The sequence below is a fragment of the Rhinolophus sinicus genome, chromosome 3 (assembly GCF_057876585.1).
Source record: "Rhinolophus sinicus isolate RSI-liver-muscle chromosome 3, RSI-T2T, whole genome shotgun sequence".
Classification (NCBI taxonomy): Eukaryota; Metazoa; Chordata; class Mammalia; order Chiroptera; family Rhinolophidae; genus Rhinolophus; species Rhinolophus sinicus.
Window position 1 is genome coordinate 170752026 of NC_142503.1, and position 22599 is coordinate 170774624.

The following is a 22599-nucleotide window of genomic DNA, read 5'->3' on the forward strand; positions in this document are numbered from 1 at the left end:
TTTTATCAAAATCCTGGACTGTGAGCTAACCCTTGCTGGACTTTTTATTTATGTAGAGAATCTGGTTATAATGCACTCTGTCATAACAAATTTTTATCTATAACATGCTTACATGGTTTCATTTTTGCTTTTTGTTTTTGTTGTTTTGGGTATTTAAAAAAAATGTATATATATATATGAAAAAAATATATATAAATATATATATATGTACATATCCTGAGAATTGTGAAACTTATAACTATCTTTACTAGGGCACTGGGTTTTCTCTGTCTCCTTTCTGAATTGTAAGGCTTTGGTGTACTTCATTAAGTAATTCCTTCATTTGTTTATTCATTTTTTGTTGTTGTTCTACAACTACTATATCCTCACTCTGTGCTATGCACCATGTTTGGTGCTGGGAATTCAGTGTGAAAAAAATATAGCCAGCTCTGACTTGGAACTGACAAGTCTTGGGTGAAGACAGACAGGAAACAAATATTCAGATAATGAACTTTTGCAGTGGTGATGAGTCAGGCAAAAGAGAGGAGAAGGCTATGAGAATATATAACCAGAGATTGGCTGGTGTGTAGGGGATTGTCAGGGGGAAAGCAAGTCATCCCTGAGAAAGTGACATTTAAATATGAGACTTAAAGACACATAGGAGTTAGAAAGGAAAGAAGTGAGGAAGGGAATATTCCTGACTGTATTAGCTAGCTATTACTGCGTAACAAATTCCCCCAAGACACAGTGGCTTCAAACAATAACATTTATTATCTCCTAGTTCCTGTGGGTCAGGCATCTGGATGCAGCTTAGCTGAATCCTGTGACTCATCATCTCTCAAAAGGTTTCAATCAAAGTGTCAACCAGCGCTGAAGTCATCTAGAGGCTCAATTGGGTTTGATCTGGTTCCAACATGACTCAAGTGGTTGTTGGCAGGATTAAGTTGCTTGTAGGCTGTTTTACTGAAGCCTCAGCGCCTCATAACCTATTGGCCCAAGGCCTCCCTCAGTTCCTTGTCATTTGAGCCTCTCCATAAGTAGCTTACAACGTGTCAGTTGGCTTCATCAGAGTGAAGAATTAAGAGAGCGAGAGCAAAAGTAAGTAAGACAGAAGTTGCAAACATTTACAAACTAACATTAGAACTGATATTCCCTCACTTTTGCTCTATTCTGTTCATGAGAAGCAAGTCACAAGATCCAATACACCTCAAGGGAAGGGGACCACACAAGGCTGTGAATACCAGGAGGTGAGGATCGTTGGAAGCCATCTTAAAAGTCAGCCTGCCACCTGGGCAGAGGAAACATGAAAGTCTTGAGGCTGGAGAAAAGCTCCTTCACGTTGCTTAGATCAAGCCTTTGTGGGTGTAGAGAGGAAGGATAGAAGGATGAAATGTGGCTAGAGAATAAGCAAGAGCCCTATCATGGAAGGTTCTATAAGTGCAGTAAGGATACACTTAAGATCAGTGTGGCTTGTTGCAATGTGATGGTGCAGTTTGTGCTTTGCACACAGGCACCAGCCAAGGAGGTGAATAGGGGTGGAATCCAAATACATATCTAGGCCTGGTTCTAGGTCTTTCCAGAGAGAGTCCCTATTTGTAATTCACAAAGCAGCAGCCTTGAACGGGTACCTTTTGGTGGTTCTTAAGCAGGTGCATTGTTAAAGCTTACCATGAGGATTTTTTTACTCAAAATATTCAGCAATTAAGAGAATGAAAAGAGAAGTTACAGACTGGGAGAAAGTATTTGCAAAACACTTATCTGATCGAGAACTTGTATACAAAATATACAAAGAACTTTTGAAACTCAACAATAAACAAATAATCTAATGAAAAAATGGGCAGAAGGTATGAACAGACAGACACCTTACCAAAGAAGATATACGCATCACAAATAAGCACATGAGGAGACGCTCAACATTATTTATAAGTAGGGAATGCAAGTTTAAAAAGCATGAGATACCACTACATACTTATGAGAATGGCTCTAAAAAAATAAAATACTGACAATACCAAATGCTGGTGAGAAGGAAAAGCAACAGGAACTCTTATCATTGCTGGTGGGAATCAAAGTGATGCCACCTTAGAAGACAGTTTAGAGTTTCTTAATTTATGTTTTTAATATTTATATGAAAATGTAAGAGATCCAGATGGCCAAAACAATCTTGGGGAAAAAGAACAAAAGGAAGACTAATACATTCTGGTTTCAAAACTTAGAAGCTACAGAAATCAAGACCGTGTGGTACTGGTATAAGAATAGACATTTAGATCAATGGAATAGAGTCAACAGTTCAGAAATAAACCTGTACATTTATAGTCAATTGATTTTTGACAAGGCTGCCAGGATAATTCAATGGGGGAAAGAACAGTCTTTTCAACAAAGGTGCTGGAACAACTGGGTATTTGCATGCAAAAGAATGAAGTTAGATCCCTATCTTACATGATACACAAAGTTTAACTCAAAATGGATGATAGACCTCGATGTAAGAGCTATAACTAGAAAACGCTCAGAAGAGAATGTATGAGTAAATCTTTGTGGCCTTGGATTAGGCAATGGTTTCGTAAATGTGAATGACACCAAAAACACAGGCAACCAAAAAAAAAAAAAAAGGATAAATTGGACTTCATCCAAATGAATAACTTTTGTGCTTCAAAGGACACAAGAAAATGAGGGTGATGGTTTTACAACTCTGTGAATATGCTAAAATCAATTGAATTGCGGACTTTAAGGGTGATTGTATGGCATGTGAACCATATCTCAATAAAACTGTTACAAGAAAGAAAAAGTGAAAACAATCCACAGAATATTTGCGAATCATGTATGGGATAAGGGTGTAGAATTCAGAATGTATAATGAACTCGTACAACTCCACAATAAAAAATAAATAATCCAATTTAAAAATGGGCAAAGGATTTGAATAGACATTACTCCAAAGAAGCTATACAAATGGCCAGTAACCACATGAAAACATCGTTAGCCATTAGAGAAATACAAATCAAAACCACAATGAAGTACCACTTCACACCCACTGGGTTGACTATGAGCAAGAAGACAGACAAGAACAAGTGTGACAAAAATGTGGAGAAATCAGAACCTTCATAACATTGCTGGTGGGAATGTAAAATGATGCAGCCACTTTGGAAAACTGTCAGTTCCTCAAAAAGTTAAGCATAGAGTTATATAACCTAGATATATACCCAAGAGAATTCCACTCCTAGGTGAATACCCAAGAGAATTGAAAACATACGTTTACACAAAAACTTGTACACAATGTTCAGAGAGGCATTATTCATAATAGTGAAAAGGTGAAACAACCCAATTGTCTAACAATTGATGAATGGATAAACAAATGTGGTATATCCATGCATGGAATATTATGCAGCCATAAAAAGGAATGATGCATGCTACAATATAAATGAAGCTTGAAAACATCATGCTAAATGAAAGAAACCAGACTCGAAAGGCCACATATTCTATGATTCCAGTGATATGAAATGTTCAGAAGAGGGAAATCCGTACAGACAATGTATATTAGTCGTTGGCCAGAGACGGGAGAGGGAGAGGAGAGTGACTGCTAACAGGTACAGGGTTTCTTTTTGAGGTGAAGAAAATGTCCTGGAATTAGATAGTGTTAATAGACTATCACTGAATTAATTGTACACTTTAAAAGAATGAATTTTATGGTATGTAAGTTATGTCTCAATTTTTTTTTTTTTTTAAAAGGAAAGTCTGAGAAACTGCCACATGACAACTAAATGTAATGTAATATCCTGGATGGATTCCTAAAACAGAAAAGGACATTAAATAAAAACTAAAGAAATCCTAATAAAGTATGGATTATAGTTTATGATAATGTATCAATATTGGTTCCTTAATTGTGGCAAATGTACTATACTAATATAAGATGTTAATAATAGGGAAATTGGGTGCAGGGTATACAGGAATTCTCTACACTATCTTTAAAACTGTTCTTAAAAAGTTGATTTTTTAAAGAAATTCAGTAAATACTTCTGTAGCACCTGATATGTGGACCTGGAAGTAGACAACATGCAGTCTTTTATTCAAGTTGTTCTCTGGGCAGAAGGGAAAGGATAAGACAAGTAAGTGCTCAAAACGGAGGCTAGAAGTCAGAAGTCAAGAAAAACAATGCAATCAGGCTTAAAGGAGAGAGCCTATCTCGGGTTGGTGGGGGTCGGGGGAATTGAGAGATGGGCATAGAGATGGGCTCTTGAACATGTAAGGTATCTGGATCGGCAGAGATGAGTTGGGCAGTACCAGGGAATGCTTGGTGAGGTCTTCACAGGGTTCAGATGAAAACCAGGTGGTGCTGAGGCCTTGTGCGGTTGAGCTCGGTCAGGGGAATAGTGAGGGCTTCTCCTTTAGACAGGAAAGAGGGGGTCTTACCACTCCACCTTTGCTGGTGGCTGCAGAACTCTCTTCTCTTTGGTCTTTGTTTTAAGGCTGCCTACCCCAGGGTCCTGTAACATTTGAACCATCACTCTCTTGTAGCATTCAGCCTGCCCAACCATGTCAGTGTCTCCATCTTTACATCCATTTTGAGCTTCACAGAGACAAACTGTCCTATTTTGGACTTGGCATATGACATTTTGTCCTCTCAGCTAATTTTTATACCAAGAAAGAAAAATAAATTTGACTCCTCCAGGCCCATTTCCATTCAGCCCTCCTCTCTGAACAATTTTCAGGTTGCAGAAAGCAAGCAATTTCAGGGGGCTGAGAGCACAGGGTGAACTGTCCCTTGTGTCTGGCAGTGGGTTCATAAAGTTTTCTCTGTCTCTGAGCGTGGGCACATGCTGGTAGCTTCCTCTTTGTCGGGTGATGCCCAAGGCAGTCTAAGTGAGCCTCGCCAAGGGGATTGGTGTCCAAGACCTTCCTTGGCACCTTGGCTTCCCTCCCCCTCCTCCTTGTACAGAATGATTTATTCTCATTTCCTTTACTTCTCTTACCTCTAATCCAGAGGCGTAAGCAGAGCAAAAGGAGAATGCCCCGGGGCTAAGGGTCTCAGCCCTCACCCTGAGAGGTCAGGCCATACTGAAACCTGGCACAAGTGTGGGCCACCTAAGCCAAGGACTTTTGCATGGGGTCACCTCTCCTGCCCCACTGGTCAGTGTCAGAACTTGGAGCCATATAGATAATAGAAGCAAAGTCTTAAGTCTATCTGTGGTTGCTCCTTATCAACCTGTACTTCTCTTAGAAATAATTTTTAACGACATTATCCCCCTAATTTACACAAGTAATCCTTGTTCAGTGTAAAAAGTCTTAGAAAAGCACAAAGTAAAAAACACACAAATAATCTCACCACCCAGGATAACTTATTGTTAATGATTCATGAATCTCTTTTCAGTCATTTGTGTGCATACATGTAGGTAGAGACAAAAACGGGGGTCGTGCGTGTCCCCTTGTCTGCAACCTCCCTCCATCACCTAGTAGGACATCATGAGCATTCTCCTACGTCAGCCCATACTCATCCGACACGTGATTTTAATTGGCTGGTAGTATTTTATGGTACAAATGTGTCACAGTGTCCTTGCTCAACCCCTCCTTTCCTTTACACACATATTGTCAGTGAACTACTGGTCATTTTCTTAGGATAAAGCCCTGCCAATGATATTTCTGTATCAAAGAGCACACTCATTCTCAAGTCCTTATTATTGCCAATTTCCTCCCAGAAGGCCCTGAAGCACGCTGCTTCCTCCATCTGTGTGTGAGAATGCTCACGTCCTCACCTAGGCATTATCACTTCTTTGAATCTTTGCCAATTCTGTGGTAGTGAAAAATGGACTCATACATTTGTACTTCCAATTAACAGTAAGGGTGAATACTTCTTTATGTTGGTCATCTGTATTCTCTTTTGTGAACAGTAACTTACATCCTTTGCTTATTTTTCTATTAATGGACTCTATATTTATCTTTCTTTTATCGATTTGTCATTCTTTGAATAAATTACAAAGGTTCCTATAAGGAAAACAGGTTACAGAAAACCTGACTGTAATTAAGATTCCATGTGTGTAAAAAACACATATACTTTTATGTGTAGAAAGTCTAGAAGGAAATAACTAAATTATTAACAGTGATTCTAAGAAGTAGGATTATGAATACTTTTCTAAACATTTTTTGCTTACATGTATTTTCTTTTATATATATATATATATATATATATACATATATATATATATATATATACACACACACACACTTAAAAGTGTCCCTGATTTCTTGCATAGTGGTGATATCTAGAACCTACCCCCACCCAGTAGCAGCACAGGACTTCAATCAACAAAAGAAATGAATGAGTCATTAGCCACAAAAGGAGAAACACAAATAAATGGCCAATATGTAGAGGTATTCATTTCTCACTACTAGTGGGAAGTATAAATTACAATTCCATTTTCACCTATACAATTCCAAAGATCCATGATAATGATAATATCTAATGTTGGTAAGTAGGTTGGGAAATAGGCATTCTCACACACTGATGAAGGGGGTGCACTCTGCTGTGAGCCTTCTGGAAGGTCAGTAACATACTACCTTTTGAACATATGTGCGTATTCTGTATATTCACTAAAGCTGGTTCGACTATATGGCTCTTTAATGTTGATCTATAACGGTGTCCATTATTGATTTAAGATTTATTGAGGGATGGAACTATGTCATTTCATCCAGTCCTGTTACCAGATAGACATTTCAGAATGCTTTTGAGGATGATTGTGATAGTGATAAAATAAATAATGTATCATCTTGAATTTACAAGCAGCCATCAGTCATTTATTAATAGCCTATTACATGCACAGTGCCTTGCTAGGTCTATGAGGGACTCAAGAAGTACAAGGTGGAGTCCTGCCTTCAGAGGTGAACTATGGAGTCAGGACAAACAAAGCTCAGGAACAGAATGAGGGAACGTGCCGGTAAGACTGTATTGTGAAGTGGAGACTAAGGGCTCAGCAATCAGCGAGCTCATGCTCACCCCTGCAGGAGTAACGAGGTCTCCAGATAGGAAGAGCGAACGTCTCATTTCCACTGGTCACTCTGCCCTCCTCCTGCACCAACCCTCTGAGGAATATTCTTACCACAAGTTTGCCTCTTTTTCCTGGCAGGCAGTGATTTCTCTTTCAAAATGTACCCCAGGGGGAAAAAAAAGTGTACCTCAGAGCAACCCAAATAGTTGATGAGGGAAATTTTCTCTGTGTAGAAATATGCCAGGTAATGAACGTAGAAAGAATGACAGAGTTAAAATATTACCATCTTGCAAAAATTTAATGGAATAATGGGTCTAGACATTTATTGGTGGCAGCTGACATCCCAAGAGACATCTAGTCATCATGTGTTCCCTGATGAGAATATACACCATGATGTGTTCCTGGAAAAAAACAAAACCCAAATCAGATTGAGACGCTAAGTCTAACATTGGGTTTATAGGAAGTTCCAGGAAGGAGGAACATGTTAAATAATATTACCGGGATTCAATCAGAAAAATTCAAAATGGGAGAACTCTACAGAAAAATTATCCTATTCTTCAAAAATGGAAGGAAGGGGAACTTTCAGGTTAAAAAAGAAACTTAAAGACATATCACTCAAATGCAATTCATGGACTTTGCTTATGTCCTGATTTGAACCAATTATTTTGAGATATGTATATTTGACCCTTGAACAATGAGGAGGATGAGGCACTGACCGCAGTGCACTTGAAAATCCCTGTATAACTTAAGTCGGCCCTCCTCATCTATGGATTCCCAACTGCAAATGGAAAATACTGTTTTTGATCTAAAGTTGGTTGAATCCACAAATGAGAAACCCTGAAATATGGAAGGATGACTGTGTGTATTGAAAAAATCCATGTATAAGTGGACCTATGCAGTTTAAACCCATGTTGTTTAAGGATCAACTGTGTGTGTGTGTGTGTGTGTGTGTGTGTGTGTGTGTGTGTGTGTGATATAATCAGGGAAATTTCCTACTAAGGGGAAATTAGATATTAAGGAATTATTGGTGAATTTGTTAGGTGCAATAAATTTACTGTTTTGTACCTCCCCCCCTTATAAAGAGACACAAACTTAAATATTCACAGAAGGGGGAAAAAGGCAGGCAATGGAAAGGAAGATGAGAAAAAATGTATATGTATCAACTCTCCATAAACTACCCGATGTGGTTGCAGGTTGACTGGTATTACACCCACTTCCCCCGTCCTTTTACTTTGCAACAAGCACAAACCAAAGATGCGTGAGAATATTAACAAAATGCAGGAAATTCACTACGTACTTAGACACCTGGAATCAACTTTAAACTGTGCCAGCAGCAGGGCAGCCAGCCTCAGGTGGGTCCCTCAGTAGATTTATAGCACAGCTCCTGCTTCAGAGGAGTGCGTTCTTTTGTGTGCCTTCTCTGAGCTCACTGACTCTGGATAACATGCTGGTTCCAATCCAAACACACTTAACTTGAGAATAATTGTCTCCTCCCCCATGCTCACCCTTTTTCCTTCACACACATCCTTTCTCCTGCACTGATACTCACACATGGATGCAGACCTGCAAGACGCAAAAGGAGCGTTTGCTTGAGGACTCAAGAGTCTGTGTCATTGTGCACAAAGAATAAAGCGAGGAGGGGCCCTACATGTCATCATGAGACTTATGCTGTAACATGTACCCATTAAAGAACAATTGGGTGGTTTTAGAACTAGAAATTTTTTTCCATTAGTTCTCACAGCAAACCAGGAAGAGTGGCGGTTATAGTTGCTGTTAAGTCACAACCCTGAGATACAGGGTTGTTGGTATCGGTCTAGAATTGTAAGTTTGTCTTGCTAAACCACTGGTTTATTGATTCACAAATATTTCTTCTGCCTCTGCTGCACTGGGCCGTGAGAACACCCCTGTGACAAGGCAGACATGGCCTGTGCCCTTCCACACGGCTGGAGCCCCTCCGGGCAGCGGGTGGAATGAGAGGGAGTTAGCAGGGACCAGGTGGTGTGTGCTTTGTAAGTTGTGACAAAATGTTGGGATTTTATCTAATCGGGAGGGGAATCAGATGGAGAGTTTTAGGCAAAAAGTGAAATAACCCAATTTATGTTTGAAAGGATTACTCTGACTACTGTGCAGAAAATGGGCTGGGGGTGGGGATGAGGGTGATCTGGGAGATGAGTTAGAGACTACAGAGGTGGCCCAGGAGGGGGAAGAGGGTGACTTGACTAGGGATGGATTCTGGATAAGGCAGAGTTGACAGGATTTGCGGATGGATTGGATGTTGGGGATGAGAAAAGAGGAAGCAAGGATAACTCTAAACTTTTTGGCCTAAGCAACTGGGTGTTCAGTATTTCCACAGGGGAGAGTAAATGAGGAACAAGCTGAAGGAGTTCTGTTTGGGATTGTTAAGTTTGAGATGCCAATTAGTCATCCAAGTAGAGATGCAGTCAACCTCTGGATATATAGATTTGGAGTTCTGGGGAGAGATGACAGGTGGAAATACAGCTGTGGAAGTAACTGGCCATGGGACTGGATAAGATTACCTAAGGAGAGGGGAAAGTGCGAGAAGACAAAGGATCTTAGTGCACTCTACATGTTAGAAGAGGCAGAGGAAGAACAAGCAAAATGCAGCAAATCTCTTACGTGCTCCAACAACTCCACTTCAGGATGTGCCACCAGCCAGTGAGGTAAGAGAAAACCAGGAGAATGAGATGTCATGGAAGACAAGAGAAATAAGTGTCACATGAAGTAGGGAGTGGGCAGCTGGGTAGAAATCCTGCAGGGAGAACTAGTACGATGACAGCAAGAAACATGACCATCAGATTTGGGAACATGAAAGTCCATCAACTATACTCGGGGGTGTGGAACACCCTTGGAAGGGCTGAGTAGAGAAAGACAGGTGAGAAAATGAAATGCCAAGACTATGGGCAATGAAAAATTTTCTGTGAAGGGGAGGAAGAAATGGTGCAGTAGCTAAGGGGTGATGTAGGGTCAAGGGTGGGTAGAGTTTCATTGTTGGGTTGTTTGGGCCTTTTTAGAGATAGGAGATAATAGAATAGAGTTTATATACTGATACAGATATCTAGTAGGGCAGGGATGGGGGAGCAGGTAGGGAGTGTCAGGAGAGTGGGGAAAGCTGAGAGCTTTAGGGCTGGGACCAGAAGCATAGGTTGGGAGGGTGCCCTTAATGGGAAAACAGAGGGTATGACACTCTTTCTCCTGAGTATCTTAGTTTTCCTACGTTCTCTTAGATGTCCTTCTGAGTCCCTTAGCTGCTCAGAGGCCCCACTATGTGCATTATGTGAGCTAGGCCCAGTCTCTGAATTTTCAATAGAAGACGTTTTAGCCCACATAAGTGCGTTCCTAATGGTGCACTTTCAGACACCACATAGGAAAGACATAGCTGTGCTTTGAAGTGTCTTTTTGGTTTCCCTGAAGCCACGTTTTTTGGGTTGTTATCTACTCTACGTATGTGTAAGTACAACTGTTAAAGTTGTATCATTTTTGCCCTAGCATCCCTTAACCAAGTCATGGATCATCAAGCATTAAAATTAACAGCTCTTGAGTTCTGAGCCTGCTTTGCCGCTGTAGAACTTATTCTGTGCCCTATGGGTTGTATTTTAAGATGAAGTTCATTTCTCTTTTAGAATTGACTGCCAGGGGAAATACTGTCTCTCCTTAAAATTTACTGTAATTACTTTCATCGCAGAACAAGAATATATGACCTGTCATGGCCTCCGCTTTATCTTCTGCTGCAGGGAAGCACAGAAATACATTTCCTGCTTAATCACAAGAATTTAGAGCTTTGGTCTCTCAGATATTTAGTTTTCTATTTTTACAGGTTTGTGTGTATACCTTTTGTTTGTTTCTTTTTTAAATTAAACTTTTTATTTTGAAATAATGGCAGATTCACCCACAGTGGTAAGGAATAACCCAGAGGGATCTTGTGAACCTTTTACCCAGTTTCTCCCTGTGGAAACATCTTGCAAAACGATAGTACAATTTCACAACCAGGATATTAATATTGATCCAACCAAGATACAGAACATTCCACTGCCACAAGGATCTCTCGTGTTGCACTTTTATAGCCACATACTTCTCTCCTGTCCCTGCCCTGTCCTGATCCCCTGGCAACCACAAATCTGTTCATTTCTAAAATTTGGTCATTTCAAGAATGTTCTATACATGGAATCATGCAGTATGCAACTTTTGGGGATTAGCTTTTTTCACTCAAAATGATTTTCTGGAAATCCATCCAGATTGTTTCATGTTTCAGTACCTTGTTCCTTTTTGTTGCTGAGTAGTATTCCATGATGTCGATGTTAACACAGTTTAATTCAGGGGTGTCAAAACTGCGGTCCACAGGCCAACTGCGGTCCACAATCCATTGTTAATTGGCCCGCAGCAAATTCCAAAAATATATTTAGTTTACTTAAATAAACCAGGTGAGGCAATACGTATTTCGCCTCAAGTGAGTGGCCCGGCTGTTTGTGTATTTTACCGCATATGGCCCTTGGTGAAAAACGTTGAAAAAAGTTTGGACACCCCTGGTTTAATTCGTCCTTTGAAGGCCATCTGGGTTGTTTCCAGCTTTGGGGCTGCTTCAGATAAGCTGCTACAAACATTCATGCACAGGTTTTTGTGTGAACGTAAGTTTTCATTTCTCTGAGTTTATACCTTTTATAGTGAATTGTATTAGGTCTTTCCCTGTGAGTGGATAGTATGCCATCCTAATTAACAAAGACCATCTACTTTCTTTGTACCGAGATTGTTATCAGCTTGCTAGTATCCTTCGTCTTCACAGTTTCCCGGTTTCTAACTCTTCTAGTGTCCTGGAGAAAAAAGTGAAGGAAACTTGGAAGAGTTACATCATTTGCTTGCAAATCAGAGGAGCCTGAATTCTGATATACGTTCTCAATGCCTGGCTTTTATGTGGCTCTTATGAAAACCACTGCCATTCTAAGGATATAGTTTATTTTTGCTTCTTGTCTCCAGAATCCTGTTTAGTTTCAAGTTGCTTGCTTAGGAAAGTCTTGGAGATGGGGTTGGGAATTCGTTCATGTGTGTGGGTGATTAAAACAGAAGTCCTACTAGAGATGGAAGCACAGATGCCTAGACCCACTTCATCTGGATGTAACATTTGAAATTAAGATAATAACTTCATGAAACCGTGGTTTTATACAAATCTCTGCTAAAGAGAACACTCGGTTCAGAGAAAGAGACAGAATGTATCCACCATGAACTCAAGCCATATGTTTTTGTTGAAGCCACATCTGACAAACCAGCCATGGAGGAATGGAGGATGAGAAAGTGTGTGCATCTGCTCATTTTTGAGATTCTAAAGTGACACGTACAGGTAAATACAGCTCTCATGCTCTCTGCCTATAGTGGTGTAATATCTAGCAATTAAATTTTGTTTGCGCATGTATTTCATTCAGCATTCTGCTCACTCAGTGCCAGGGTGGGGGCTGGAAATTGGGAGATTAATAAGATGCTATTTCTGTGCTCAGTCCAGTGGGAGGGGCGGATAAATGTCTAAATAGTCACAAGACAATGCGCTAAATGCTATTCCAAAATCTGCACGTGGCAATCAATGGTGCCAGCAGCAGCCTCCAGTGACCAGGGGTAATGGCAGCAGGGATCTCCTTGGACTGGTTCAGCAGTGTGGCCTTGCCTATGGTTATGGCTAATTATCCATTTTGCCTTTATTCTTGTCTATTTCCCAAGCTTTCCTGGTGATTCTACCCAATGTGCTCTAAGTAGATTCTCCTTCTACTTAAGTCAGTCAGTGTTGATTGATAGGCCACTAATGTCAGGTTCATAGGAAATCTTCCAGAATTGTTGGATGCATGCAAATGCAGGACTAAGCCTCACCCGGTTGTGAAAATGTTGAAATGCTTCATGTTGTTTGGTGAATAGACCCTGCTGCTAGCTCCTGAGACCCCAGTCTCTCTTGTCCCTCCCTTTGTACCCCCATCCCCTATAATCTATTATCTTGCTCTGGTACTAACGGTGGCATTCTTTCTAACTGATAGGTGTCTCTGGTGATGCATCTAAATGTATACAGTATACATACGTAGGTGGAGGCATGTAAGTATATGTAAGTATATATTCATGACAACTTCATCTCAAATGGGAACTTACTATACATTCTATGTGGCCAATGTGAGATCTTTCCATATCAGCACACGTTGATTTACTTCCCCTTTCAAAAGGCTGCTTGATGGTCCATTACATGGATTTAACCATAAATGATTTACCAGATGTGGGGAGGTTTAAAAAAATAGAGATGCCCTGCCCCCCATGTGTCAACACCACCTACAAGATGGAGATTCAGGAAGTCTAGGGAGGGGTTGACCATATGAATTTTCCAAACTCTCCGAGTGGTTCTGATCATTGGCCAGATCTGGAATTTATCGCATAAGTGATGCATCTGTTTACCCTACAAATATAAAAGCAAACAAAAAGCCAAGACACTACGTGTTGTTGTTTTTTTTAAAGTCCTGTCTTCTCCTTTCTAGGATACCAAATATAAAATAAACAATATAAAAATCTGTGTTTAAGGATTCCCAATACTTCAGTTTGTAGTTGCCCTGGCTTGCTACCAGATTGTAATTTTTCTCTGTTTAGCAAATAACAGAGGAATGCGAGTCCAACAGCAAGACGAGGGGCAGAGCCCTCTCAGTAAGTTTTAGATATCCACGCCAACCTTTTACTTCCAAAGAACATTGCTGTCCCTCCTATATTTAGAATAAATTCAATTTTGGTTGCCCTCCAGGAAATGAGCAGTAGCCAAACATCAGTATTTCTTCAGATTTGGAAATGAATCTTGATTGTTTCTTCATAAGTCGGCATAAAGCTTGGATAATCCACTGCAGTTCTTGGAAAGGATTAAAATGTGAACTCGGTTCGCCACTCCCCAGCTATCTGGAAGCCAGCAAATTATATTTAAAGGAAAAGAGGTTTATATAAATACTTTTCTTAGTGACCCACAGGATAGAGTTGATCTTGTGTGTTTGGTGGATGATACCAAATTAGGTGGAGTTGCTTACAGCTCAAACAGCGTGAACTAAACTCAATATGACCCTTGTAGAGTGGCTTTGACAAATTTGTTAAAAAGGATCCATACCACAAATACAAGATGAGAAATGACTCATAAGAATTATAGTGGAAAAAAATGTTATGAGGTTTTCAAAGTTAGCAACTGGATCACAGTACAGAATTAGTCAGCAAGAGAGAAACTATCAGGAAAACAAAGGAGCACGATCCTGGAATGTTAATGAGGAAAACATAAGCAAAACTCCTGAATACTTTTCCCACATATGGCCTTGGTCAGACCTTCACTGGAGAACACCGTTATCCGGATTGGGCCTTCATAATTTGGGAACTCTATCTGAAAAAATAAAGTGTGCCCTGAAAAATGTGGGTTACTTAAGAGATGGTGTGGCAGGGGGGTGTTTGGAAGAAATTTTAAACTAATTGGAATTATATAAACTGCAGAAAGAAAACTCAAAAACAACTTAAAAACTGTCTTCAAATATTCATGGGTGTGATTATAAAGAGAGTGCTAAATATGTTTTCTTTCTCTTCCCCAGAGGGCACAACTAGACATCAAGAGGTAAATATGTCATAATTCAGATGAAGCTAGATCTAAGAATGTGTTTGGCGTACAGATTAGTGTACTGGGTAAATGATTGTATAGTGCCTGGAGTATAGAGCATGGACTCGGGCCAGATTGCCTGGGTTTAGATCCCAGCACCGCCACTTATTCCCTGTGAGGCCTTGCGAGGGTTACTTACCCTGATGCTGACTCAGTTTCCCCATATAAGAAGTGGGAGGTCAATACAGTCTGCCTCATAGAGTTGTGGGGAGGATGGTATGAGATGATGTATGCAAAATCCCAAGAAGTGTGTGATTGTTGGCTGATCACTAAGGATGGTAAAATTTCTAGAATGATCTCTTGGAGGGGATCTTTGAGTCTATTCCTAGACATTTAAGAGACCCTCAAACTTATGGTTAAATTTGTAATTTTAATTCGCGTCAACTCTGTCAACAACACATGGTGTCTACGCTAAACATCTCACACAATATTTTACTCATAGTTTCAAAACTGTCACATTCCTATATCACAAAATTGTAAATCTTGTGATAGCTTCTGCAAGGTCCAGCGACTGGCACGCAGCATGGCGGAATGAGGAGCATGGCGGTGCAGGGAAGAGGAGGCACACTGAGGGAGAGGAGCCATTGATTCCAGGGGCTGATAGCATTAAGCAACGCTTCCAGGCTCTGCTGGAGCCCTACTCTGCCTTGGTATCCATCGTAAGCAATTGTGGGAATGGACTAAGTGGTCTCTTCCAGTTCCTCTCCTGCCCTCTGCATCGGAAAGATATTCACATAAGTTATAGGGACTCCATCTTCCCAACACACAAAAAAGTCCATATTTTATAATTGTGGTCTTAGGGAAGTGATGCATCTCTGTATGTATCAGGAAGCATTGAACAAGCACTGGATTTAGAATCAGGTTCTAGGCCTGGCTTCCAATTTCAGTTCTGCCACGTATAGCAGCATTACTGTGGGTAGGCTGTTCATTGGCACTCAAATTTTCTGGACAAGGGCTTCATATGCCCAGCTCAGAGGCTCCTTCCTGGTAAAGATGAAATGAGAGATTGCATATATAAGCAGTTAGCTTCAAGTAGATGCTCCCATAATGCTTGAGGGACTTTTTGTTACTGTTACCGTTATTGTTTTGCCTCAGTAGTATTGGCATAGAGCTATGACATCACTCGATGAACATGAACATGAAGGAGTCTCTGAGGCAACAAGAACTCAGAGGCCGTGAGTTTAAACTGCACCTGCGCCTGAAAGAAAGATTTCAAAAGCACCACTGACACCTCAGTAAGAATCCTGGGGGTTGTGTGTATATTCATCTATCCGTTTATTTTAAACCATTCTTAAACACTTGGACCGAGACCGTTTTCTAAATAGTAAAACAATAAATGCCAGAGCAAGATGTCCTGTCTGTGATAAATAGAGTAGAAAGAACTCTTCCCTCCAACCCTGTTTCTAAGGATTCTTGTAGTATCCGCCCAAATCACAGAAGTATGTGAGAAATAGTCACGCATCCCAGATTATGTCTATGTTCCAAATTGGTGAAAGCCTAAAACACTCTACAGGTAATGTGGGAAAACTCAAGAACTTCCACCCCCTGAAGGTTGTTCTGAAGTTTTCCACAACAGGAACGAACAATAAGGAGAAATGATAAGAAACGAGAACAGGGAGGGCAGAGGAGGAGGACACAGGTGTCCCTGCAGATTCAGGCCCAGTGGTGGTTACGGGATCTCTTTGACTCTCTCTTTAGGCAGCAGGATTGTTCTCTCACTGATGTTTTCCTAAATAATAAGCAGCAGCATTCCATTATAAATCAGCCCTTCCTGAGGCTACAAAGAGGGCAGCGTTGGCGCCACTGACCAAGCCACTGCCCTGCCCAGCAGGCTCAGGATCCCCAGGGGACAAAGCTGCATGTATGTTCCTGGGCACCAACTCTGCACATGGCCAATGGCCCCAGCACCAGTAACAGGAAGTCTTTATTTTCAGGGCTGGGCTGGGGCGAGACAGCTGAACAAGAAGTGTTCAATGCTTTGCTATGGTACGAGGTCAAGGCTTTTTTTCAAAGCAAATGACAGATTGTCCTTTGTCCATTTGTAGCGAAGTGACACCACAGGCCCCAGGAGGAATAGTTGGTGCCCATCACGAGACACCACGCCCTCGTCACATGCTTGTGTCAGGCTCTAAAAGGGGACCTGATGAGCCGGCCCTGTGGCTCAGCCCCTGACCTCTGGCCAACAACTCTGCTTTCACCACCTTCTCTTCTTTGGTGTCTGGTTTCACAGATGCCAAATAAAAACCTCATTGATTCGGCATTTGGGCTCATCAGAGCTGAACAAACTGACGGTTTCCTTTGCAATAACTTTAGAGAAGGGTTTGATAAATAAACGAATAAGGTAAAAACTTGTTAGAGGAAGGAGGGATTTAACTCAACTAAAACAATAAATATATTAAAAAGACTTTAAGTAGGGTTGATGTGAAGGGAAAGAGGAAAGGTAGGAAAAGACAGAGTTTATCTGAGTTTATTTAAAAAAACACTATGATTTTTAGCAATGTCAGCTCTAAACTCAGGAAAGAAGATATACAGTGGTGGTAAATAGGCCAGGTATTTGCTTCCTTGATGGTGCTCAAATCTCGTTTAGAAACAGAGCTGTGTAGAAAACAAATAAAATGAAAGCAAATAATATTGACTAAGCAGTTATTATGTTCTAGACCTATGCTACATACTGTAAATAATTTTTTCATTTGATTCTCATTGTTCTCTGAAAAGCAGTGATGATCACCCCAATTTTACAAATGGGGAAATTGAATCCTGTAGAGATTAAGTTGACAAAGGCCACACAGCCAGTTAGTGGCAGAGCCTGGTTTCAAATGCAGGTTTGGTTGACTCCTAAATCCATGTTCTTTCAGTTAAAACAAAAAGGACCTCTAGTTGACAATGAATCAGTATGTTAAAATATTTCAGTATGTATGAGAACACTTTCAATGAAAAAAGTTTAAGGGGAGGTAAAATGGAATAATAAAAAAATATTAAATTAATTCAAAAGAAGACAGGAAAAGGGGAAAAAGAAACAAAGAAAAGATGTGACAAATGGAAAACAACTAGCAAGATGGTAGATTTAAATTCAACATATCAATAATGACATTAAATTTAAATAGTCTAAACTGCCTGTAGTAAAAGGCAGAGATTATCAGATTGAATAAAAAAGCTAGACCCAACTATATACTGCCTATAAAAAAACACACTTTAAATATAAAGACACAAATAGATTAAAAGTAAAAAGATGGAGAGGGATAAATCATGCTGATAGTAATCAAAGAACGGCAGAGTAGTCTTCAAAAATAAGGGATATTTCCAGGGATAAAGAGGTATATTACATAATAATAAAGGAATAATTGTATCAATAAAACATAACAATTCTAAATGTATATGTACCCAATAACAGAGCTTCAAAATATCTAATATAAAAACAGATGGAAATGAAAGAAGAAATAGAGAAATCCATATTGTAGTTAGAGATTCCAACACTCATCTCCCAGTATCAAGCTCGAACAAGTAGACAAAACAGACAGAAAAACAGTAGGAACAGCGAAAACCTGAATAGCACTATTAACCAACTTTACCTAATTGGCATTTATAGGACTTTCCACCCAAGAGTAGATACCCATTCTTTTCAAGGGCACACGAAATATGCCCCACTATAATATGGACCATAAAACAAACCTTAGCAAATTTAAAAGAATTGCAATCAAAGTTTGTTTTCTAAACACAATGGAATTAAACTAGAAGTCAATGTCAATAAAAGAAAAATATCTGGAAAACCCCTTAAGATTTGGAAATTAAACAACACACTTCTAAATATCCCATGGGTCAAAGAAGGGATCACAGGGAAATTAGAAAATATTTTGAATTGAATGAAATAGTCTAAAAATGCTGACATGTTACAAAGTTCCCCTGGTCTGAGTTACTATGATTTGTCTGCAGATTATAAGGGAATGTGCCTTTGGAGCAATTTTATTAAAATATAGGAGCAAGAACATTGTATTCTTATCAGTCTCTAACATGAAGAGCAGATGGGTAATGTCCGTAGAGCACCCTCCTCTCTCCCGCTTTCCCTGCAGCTCTGGCTGTGCCCTGGTTCCAGATCACAAAGTGAACACATACACAGTGGAATTTCACTCCAGACACCATACTAGTGTTGAGTATTTCTGAGAGAGCATTTGCCCATGATGCAGTCACTGCAGAGTGTGGATGAAAAGGGGCTTCTATGGACAGTAACCTCACAGGGTGATCAGATCATAAATTCATAATTAGGCAGATCATGGTGGGTAGTCACACCCCAGACTTATAACTTCTTTAGTAAAAGGCTTATCTTTGCCTTAAGCAAGCCCCGCCCATTTTTTCTGTGCATGTAGGTTAACACACCTTTGAAAGGCCTCTCAAGTGAAACCACCCTCAAGAGAGCTGCAATCTTGCTAACTACCCTATAATCCAATCCCTGCTTTTCATTCTCCCACCTTCATATAATCTTCCTTAGCCCCTCCTTATTTCCAAATGCATTTTAAGAAGCTGAAACTGCCATTCTAGGAAACATTTTTATCTATCTGTTGAGACCTTGCTTCCAGGCATATTCCCTGTTTGACTCAAATAAATTTTTATAAAAATTCTCTACAGGTTTGAACTTCCTTATATCAAGAGCTGTGAACCAAGGGGTGGGAGGCTCTCTCTTTAATGAGCAGGAGTCAGCTCTCTTACTGGTTCTGGGTTTAAACACCTTCAAATAACAGCATCAGCCATTTGCCCTGTTGCAAACTTCTGAAGAAAGCCAGAGGCCTTCGTGAAATCCATGCCATCATCGTGGGTGAGACAGCCAGAAGAGGGCTTAGACAACAGGAAAAACCAACTGAGGTATGGGAATGCATAGATTACATGCTATTACTAATAATCATGAAAATTATGTACTGGTTACTCTGTCCCAGGCATTATCTATCTAAACCTTCTAAACCTTACAGTAACCCCATGAGGTAGGTCCATTCTGCAGAGAAGAGATTGAGGTACAGCAAGTTAAATAAATTACTCAGGGTCCCACAACCTGCAAGTGACAGAGCTGGGATTCCATCCAAGCCGTCTGCTCTGGCAGCTGAACGGCTCTAAAGCCTTCATATCGAAATACATGGTGTGAATTAGTCCCCACAAAGACCCTTAGGGAGGTCTTAGCATCAAATGGGGAACTGGATGCAGGAGGCCTGCCAGTGCCTGCACAGAGGAACTAACAGAGACCCAAAGAGGTTAAATGACTTACCCATGGTCATTAGGTTGTTGACGGCAGATCAAGCTGGGACTCAGACCTTCTAATCCCCAGCCAGTGCCCATTGCTCCACACAATGCTGCTCCCTCACCTGGGTGCCCCAGGAAAATCACACATGTTTTTTCATCCTGGTGTCTATACTTTCAAAAGCACCAGTGTGACCAGCTGTAGGTGCAAGTGTGGATATAATGAACAGAGCAGAGGTAGTATTACTGGGGCATATTTCCAAGAGATGCTTGGTATGGGGGAGAGGGAAGGGACTGGGAACTACTGGGCTATGTGGGTCCCTATAATATGGTGCTGGTCAGGGAGGCTCAGGTCACACGTATGAGTTGTGTGACCTTAAGCAAGTTACTTTACCTCTCTGAGCCTCTATTTCCTTGTCTAAAAAATTGCGGTAATAATATTAACAATCTCATGGAATCACTGTAAATATTAAATATTAGGGCTAATGTGCACAAAGCACCTAATGCAGTGCCTGGACATAGGAAGAGCCAAGCAACATTGACACACATTTTCTAAGTGGTGCTTCTTGAGACTGCCTCGGAAGTAATTACTTGAGTGTACACTCCTGTAACTATAACCTCTGGATGAAAAAAGGAAACAAGTTTTTCTCTTTCCTTCGTTGCCCTCTTGAGAGCAGTGGTTTCTACCCTGTGTCTTCCCCAGGTGCTCACCAGCCTGGGATTTTGTGGCATTTGCTGTAAGGGCTGCCCCACAGCCCAGCTCAGAGCTTCTCAGTGTTTTCAGGCTTTTAGGAAATTTCTCCCTGGATCCAGAGAGGGTGTGTCTAGCAATGCATTCTTCAGAACACTCTGTAGAATATATATATATATATATATATATATATATATATATATATATATATATATATATATATATATATATATTTGGCAGAGGGGACCAGGGTGCCTGAAGGAAAAAGATTGTTTTCTGCTTCCTAATTTTGTATATTCAGTATTTTCTAGAGAGGGTTAGGGCTCCAGACATCTTGGACTATTGCTGTATGGGGTATATAACACTGGAAAGGACTTCTTTTTTGGAGGGACACTCAGAACTCCCCAGATGCTCCCATGACGTCCTGAGGAGAGATAGCAAAGTCAGCCAAACCGTCTGCTGGTCCAGACTGGAGGAGACCCTTTCTCACCCTTTTCCTGCCTTCAGTACCTCTTCATCCAGGACACCCACTTTCACCCAGATTGGTTCCACTACCTGAACATGGTGCATGGCTTGGCTTCTGCTCAGAACTAGCCATTCTGGTTGAAACCTTTCCATCTTGCTCAAACCGTCTTCACAGTGGCTCACTTTGTGTGTCCAGACCAGGCTCTTTGGCCTTAGTCTAATCTAACTTCCCCACGCTGAGAAGACAGCTCAGAAAACTTGGCATGACTGTGCCTTATAGACCTGCCACCCACCAGGGGAAATGGAAGTGGCACTGAGAAACCAGGTTCACCCTGCCCACAACACATAATTACTGGGTTTACTATGGTCCAAGCCAGTGCCAGGTCTCTTGTACTTGTAGGAGCCAAGACATAGTCCCCCACCCGTCCTTTCTTCCCAAAACAAACCCAGGAAGCCTTTATTCTCTGCACTGATTTCTTTGATGAAGTTTTCCAGGGCCTGATGTGTGACTCTGTTCCCTCACTTTGGCCTCTAATTACTGCCCACACTTGCTTCCGACTGTTGTGGTTTCTGAGCTAGGAATGGAAGTGTACTGGTATGTTTTATCATCGCTTTGGAACACAGCCTAGAAAAGCACAACGTTCCCTGTAATTTTCACTCCTTTCTATTCAGTCTCAGTTTTTGCTGAAACAGCACACTTGGCAAAGAATAGAAAAGGTATGGGCCCCTCCCCAAAGTTCCAGGTCCCTCCCTCTCTTATCAGGAGTGAAATCAAATGAGGGAGCAAGTTTCTGTCTTTAGTCAGCCAGCAGTCAGCAAGGAAACATATACCGACTACACACCCAGGGTGCCAGGGAGGTTCCCAGAGGCAGAGGCATACTGTCTGCTCCCAGGGAGTTCCCCTTGTAGACTATGCACTCATACTCTCCATGCAGACCCACATGGCCCGTAATGAACAGGTCTGGTTCTCAACCCAAAAGAAGACACAAGGCAACACATGACTGAACTTGTTGCGGATACAGTGACAGTTCTACAAATTCAGAGCGGCTGGAGGTCACTGTGGACTAGAGGGTTCGGGGAAAATGACCTACAAGAGCAACAATTTGAACTGAGTCTTAAAAATCAAGGAAGGGTTATTTAGGTGGAAGGGAGAGGGAAGAAAATAAAGGTGCTTCACACTGCGTAAAAGTAAGTGTGAACTCAGAGGAGGGTGCCAGGAGGGCTGTGTGCTTGCGATGGGCCCTGGGGCCGTCCGCCTGACTGGGAACTAGGCGTATTTGGGTTCACGTGTGGGAGTAGCTTTTAATTGATATCCATGTACTCATTCATCGGGACTGTAACTGTAAGAGGGCGTGTCTGTGCTCTTCACCACCATCTTCCCAGCAAAAGGCATTGGAAAGGCACTACCAGGAAGAGGTTCCCACAAAGGTTTTATCAATGAAAAGCTCCTCGAGGGCAGGAAGTTCTGCTGTTTTGTTTGCTGCTGTATCCTGGGTGCTTGTCACATAGTAGGTACTAAATAAATATTTGTTGAGTTAATTAATTAAGCATTTAAAAATCACCTGAACAAGGCTGGAAGCTTTTTTAAAAATTGCAATCTGGGGAAATCCAGGGCAAAA